The sequence below is a fragment of the Pseudonaja textilis genome, chromosome 2 (genome assembly GCF_049901715.1).
Source record: "Pseudonaja textilis isolate UNSWEBS1 chromosome 2, rPseTex1.2, whole genome shotgun sequence".
NCBI classification, from domain to species: Eukaryota; Metazoa; Chordata; class Lepidosauria; order Squamata; family Elapidae; genus Pseudonaja; species Pseudonaja textilis.
The window spans coordinates 78,166,710-78,172,738 of record NC_141991.1 but is presented as its reverse complement, the minus strand read 5'-3'; positions in this window follow the sequence as shown (position 1 = coordinate 78,172,738).

Genomic DNA, 6,029 nt, shown 5'->3' with positions numbered 1-6,029 from the left:
GGCTCCTTCCTTCCTTCCGGGCCGTGTGGGCGAACCGGTCACCCGGCTCACGCTTGCGACCTGGCACGCCCGCCAGATCGGGAATCTTCCCCCTCCCCTTCATGGTGGATTCCCGTAGGTTTGCCCTTCACGGCTGAAATGAAAGGACTGGAAGCACAAGTTAGTCTCGCAACCCAACCTGTCAGCAAAGTTTCAGGAAGCCCATCTGGAAATTCCGTCTATTTAAGGGGCGCTCCTTGCCATGGCCCTTCGAAAGCATTAGATCACTAGATCTTAGGAACGAAATTGGGAGAGTTCTGCAGGTAATCTAGTAAAGCAGAGAAGATACTTCCAGACACCGCTGCCAATGAACTGTCTGTCTGTCTGTCTGTCTACCTACCTACCTACCCACCCACCTTATTCTGCCTTTACTGTTCTGTAAGCAATAAAACTGAAATGGGGAAGAGGTATATCACAATTGCTTAATAAATGTTTCATATAGAAATGCCTAAATATCTATACGGGGAAGAGTAAACCTCTTGCAGCAAAAATAGCTATGTATTGTGGCACCTTAAAAGTGTACTATTATACCAGACATTGTAGTTCCATCTCCCGTTTCTTTCCCCATAACAAGCACTCTTAGAGGTAGATTGCACTATAAGACTTATAGAAGTCTTCTATAGAAGACGACTTGAAATCTTCTAATACAATCTTATGCCCGGGGTAGGAACCTGACCATTCCAGATAAATCTGTCTCCAAGCTTTATTTGAAAACCTGCAATCATAGAGCCCCTACAACTCAAGGAAGTTGGCTATCCCGCCTCTTAATACTTCTCACAGTCAGGAAATTCTTCCTTATTTCAAGTTTGCATCTCTCTCTGCAAAGCTTGTATCTTGCCATGTTCACAGAAGCATCTTATATGGAATCTTATGTCCCAATTTCATTGTCTTCTGAATAAAAAGTCTAACACGTAGAACATGAGTAAAATCTCAGTAAAACAACTAAGATAATTGAAGTCAGCTCTGTCACCATTATAGATGTGCTTAGCAGGCATGCTATTCAACCAGTTTTGAGGAAATTGAGCTAATATTAGGTCTAACACTTAATCCCAAACAGAAGTTTTGAAAATCTAGAAGGAAATGTATTACACTGTAAGTAAATTTACCAAACGCTTTTAAATAACAATGTTGATGGGTTTAGAAAAAAATTGTGGAGCAAGAACAATTTCATCCAGTGTGTATATCAGAATTTCTATTGCAATATTAAACATCCCTATGGAAGTTGTTTAGAGACAAAATAAAGGACACTGACCAATTTACAAATGTAAGATTACAGTACAGGCAGTCCTCAACTTACAACCACAATTGAGCCCAAAATTTCTGTTGCTAAGTAAGATTTCTGTTAAGTGAGTTTTGCCCCACCTTACAACCTTTCTTGCCACAGTTGTTAAGTGAATCACTGTAATTGTTAAATTGGCAACAGGATTGTTAAGGGAATCTGGCTTCCCCATTGACTTTGCTTGTCTAAAGGTCACAAAAGCTGACCACACATGATCCCTTCATAAATATGAGTCAGTTGCCAAGCGTCCAAATTTTGAACATGTGATCGTGGAGATGCTGCAACAATTGTAAGTGTGAAAAACAGTTATAAGTCACTTTTTTCAGTGCCATTGTAACTTCAAACGGTTACTGAACAAAGTCGAGAACTACCTGTGTAAAGTATTAAAGTCTGATTTATGTAACATTGGAAATCCCAAAATGTAATTTATTTATGCAGTTCTAAATCTTGTACTGGTTTTCCAACCATGAAAAAACAATAAATGCGTATTAAGATGATATGATTTGCTAATTGGAATTTTCAATTTCTCTTTTCTTAGCATCAGCATGTCACAGAATAAAACGTACCTTATAAAATGTATAATTTCAGATTATGGAAATTGCAGAATTAAAGGATTGAAAATGGGCCTTCCAGATCATTTAATTCAACTCCTTATTATGATTAACACGATTAATTTCATAATATATTTGGTAGAGTTGTAATAATGTTATTCCAAATAAATTTCAATTGGTCCTCACTCATGATTTTTTTCAGCTGGGAGTTCTATATATGTTTATATTCAGTGGTACCTATTCCTAAGTAAATATTTATATGAATTGCAGTCTTAGTTTGCTTTAAAAGCACCTTAGCAGTTTTTAAAAATCTAACACTGACTAGTCCTCAAAGCCTATTACATAATACATTTATAAGAGCAGATTATCTTGTTCAACAACTTTTACACTAACTTTAATTTTAGGATTAAAACTAATATTGCTCAGGTAAGGATGTATCTGAATCAACATATTGAAAAATATAAAAACACTTAACAAATTATCCACTAATAGCAAGGGAAAATATTTGTGTATTTGCAAAGTATTTGCAAAACAAACAAACAAATAAATAAGGTTTTGCAAAGCTGCAAAAGTAGCCTTGATTGGAACATCAGGAAATAGTTACTAGTGAAAACAAGTGTACTCTTACTACATAAAAGGCTGTATAGTAGTTACAATGTCTACATTTTATGGAGTATCAGCAGCATTAAAATCGGATGAAGTCTGTCCAGGATCTGTAACTAGTTCTTAAATGCTTGCATTTATCTGAAAAACAGATAATTTCCCCCCAAACCATTTAATTTTTAGATGGAAAAGTCTTTGATTAACTGAGGATACATTAAAAAATGTGTTAAACACTCAAAGGAGAAGTTTAGACCCACATTATTTAGTAATTAGCTAGTTATTTCTTATATAGCAACTCCAAATCATGGAGCAAAAGAAAGCTGATAAATTGTCAGAAGTTGTAGAAATTATTTGCAACTTGCTCTAATTTTTTTACCTTGTAATTCTTCTTTCAAAATAATTTCTCTAAACAGTTCTCTAATTAGCTATGAAAAGAAACACAAAGACAAAGGTTCAAAGTTTGTTTGGTGTTTTAAACATTTGTTGCACAAATACTCCCTTTCATTTATGAAAATGTTGGTACATCTACTTAGCATCATCTTTCATTTGTAAGATTATAATTCTTTTCCTATTATTTATTTCCATGGTAAATTTGTTCAAAAGGGAAATATACCTCTTCAGTCACTTTAATTAGTATGCTGAAATGTTGACCTGTGACTAACGCATTGCATTCAAACTTTGCTCCATTTGGTCTTTTTTAGAATGGTGTGGTTTGCATGCACCCCCTCTCCCTCCCTCCCTCTTTCTCTCTCTCTCCCTCTCTCTGTGGAGAGAGAGAGAAAGAATTAAGAGATTATGGATTAATACAATATATATTCCAACGCCTTGATTCTAATTAACTTTTAAGCACCAGACTCATCAAGATCTAGAGTTCTTGGATATATTTCTTACTTTTGGGGTGCCATAGTTGTTTATGTGTGTGTGTGTGTGTGTGTGTGTGTGTGTGTGTGTGTGTGTGTGTATATATATATATATATATATATATATATATATATATATATATATATATATATATATATATGTAGATCTTTGGTTGTTCGGGTTTTCTCACGCGGGAGAAACCCGAACAACCAAAGATCTACATATAAATACCCGCGAGAACCTCAGAAAACAAATATATATATATATATATATATATATATATATATATATATATTTATATATATATATATATAATGTACATATTCAAAAGTATCTGTTAAAATTAGTAGAACTTACTGTCTTGTATGATTGAAATTATAAGCTAAAATTCTGAGCTTGAATTCTGCTGGCTGGGAGGCTAAACAATCATCCTATAACTAAAGATACCTCTAGTGGAATTGAATTTTCACTGAAAATTAAAGTCTTTCCCACTGGAATCTAAAGAATAGAAAAGGTCAACAAACAAACACACACACACATACAATATTGTGGCCACATTCATGTCACCACAACAAAGCATAGGCTATGATGTAACACAGCATGCTTTTTTTTGCCTTTGAGTCAGTATTTAACTAATTAGTTCCTGTAGGTTGATTGTTTTTTTTTGGCAAGGTTTATTTTTTGGGAAGTGGTTTACCATTGCCTCCTTCCTAGGGCAGAATGACTGGCCTGAAGACACCTAGCTGGCATTGTTCCTAAGGTGAGACTAGATCTCACTGCTTCCTCCTTTCTAGCCTGATGCCTTGATCACTATACCAAGCTGATTCATTATTCCACACCATACAGTAATACAATAAAGACCATAACTAGGCTGATAGGCAGTTACATCCCTCTCACCTTGTATTATGCATCTTCCAAAGGGATAGAATCCATTCAACACTTTATGTGTGAATCAACAGAAGATCCATCAATAGTGTTAAGTAGCAACAGTGACAGATGCTCTCTGTCAGGTTGTGAAAATCTGCCAACTGCAGATGGGCATCTCTATACCTATTGCTACAAGCTTTGTGCTTTTAGGGAGTGCTAGATAATATGAAGTTCTTTCTTCCACCACAATTAGTCCAGGTTTTAGAAATGAAGATGTGAGGGCAAGTGAAAGGACTACTTGATGAGCCCAACAACGATTCTCCCTTCCTATTCATTCAATTTATCTGGCCTATAAAAGGAGGTTGTAGAATGGGTATTTTTGCCAGTAGGCAAAGCAGGGAGGCAAAGAACTAGGAGAGAGAAGATGGTGAGGCTAAGGATTTGGTTTGGCAGTAAGTCTGGCTTGACAAGCAACATTGTCCGAATTGTTACATTAGTTGCTACCGATTGTTTCAGAAAGATTGGTTACTATGATAGAATCAATAAGGAACATTTCTGTACTATTTGAAGTATAGACTTGATTTTCTACCCATTTTTTCAATTTCCACGATGATTTGCTTGCTAAGCAAGCCTGGATGGCTTTTAGATGGCTTAAAAAATAACAGTTTAAAAGTTAAGACACAGTGCTAGGGGGAAATAATTCCGATCACACACAACTAAAAGAGGCTCATGTAACACTATGGCCAGGTTTTAAAGTTGGCAGGTTGGGATCATCTGAATTCGAGGGGGATATTGTTCCACAGGGAAGGTGGAGCAACGTCCCCTTCAAATTCAGATGATCCCAACGTGGCAGCCTTTAAGACAGCCATAAAAACCTGGCCATAACAGGGTAAGTGTGGTGAAAGAGAAAGCATGTTTTGCCTCCTAGACCAGTGGTGGCTAACCTTTTTGGGATCCTGTGCCAAAAATTGTTCACGCTCGCATGCTTGTGTGCCAGCACCCAGAAGGCAATGTGTGCAGGCCTCCCCACACACCCTGTACATGCTCACATGATCCGACACGCCCCCCTGCACATGCGCACAAGAGCCCCGTGCATGCTGTACATCTCTGCGCATGTGTGCAAGATCCTCCTGTGTATACTGCACACCTCTGTGCATGTGCAAGAGATGCCCCCCGTGTCTCTGTGCATGCACATGCATCTCCCGTGCAACCCCCCACTCCCCATACATGCACACCAGATACCCGGTAATCAGCTGTTGGGCGGGCGGTGCATGTGCATGCACAGTGGGACTCTTCCAGGCAACCTCTTGTGTGCTGGCAGAAGTGGCTCTGCATGCTACTTCCGGCACGTGTGCCATAGGTTCGCCATCATGGTCCTAGATCCATGAAATTGTATTGTAGTGAAAATCTTGTCTCTATCAAGAATGGCTTCTTCTTCCAGAACCCAAAAAGCAAATGGGGTTATACTGACACTTTTTTTCCTGCTGAAATTAAAATTTTGGTTTCTTTCTTCTCAGTGCTCTGTCAAAAACAACAGCCATTAGTGTCTTGAATGGGAATACAGAGAATATGTGACACTATCAATGAAACTTTTCATGTACTGGTACATGATTGGTGGGAATCTTACAGTGTTTTTAGGGATGGTGAATCATGAGCTTCCATATTTTTTTTAGTTGTCTGTTCCCCACCCTGTTTTCAGGATAAGCAAATTTAGATATAATGGACATTGTGCTGTAGTAATAGTAGTAGTGACATATCTCACTCTTCTTCCCAACAGAGAAATCTCATTTGTTTGGCCCAAGATATTCCATCCGTGTATTCACTTATCA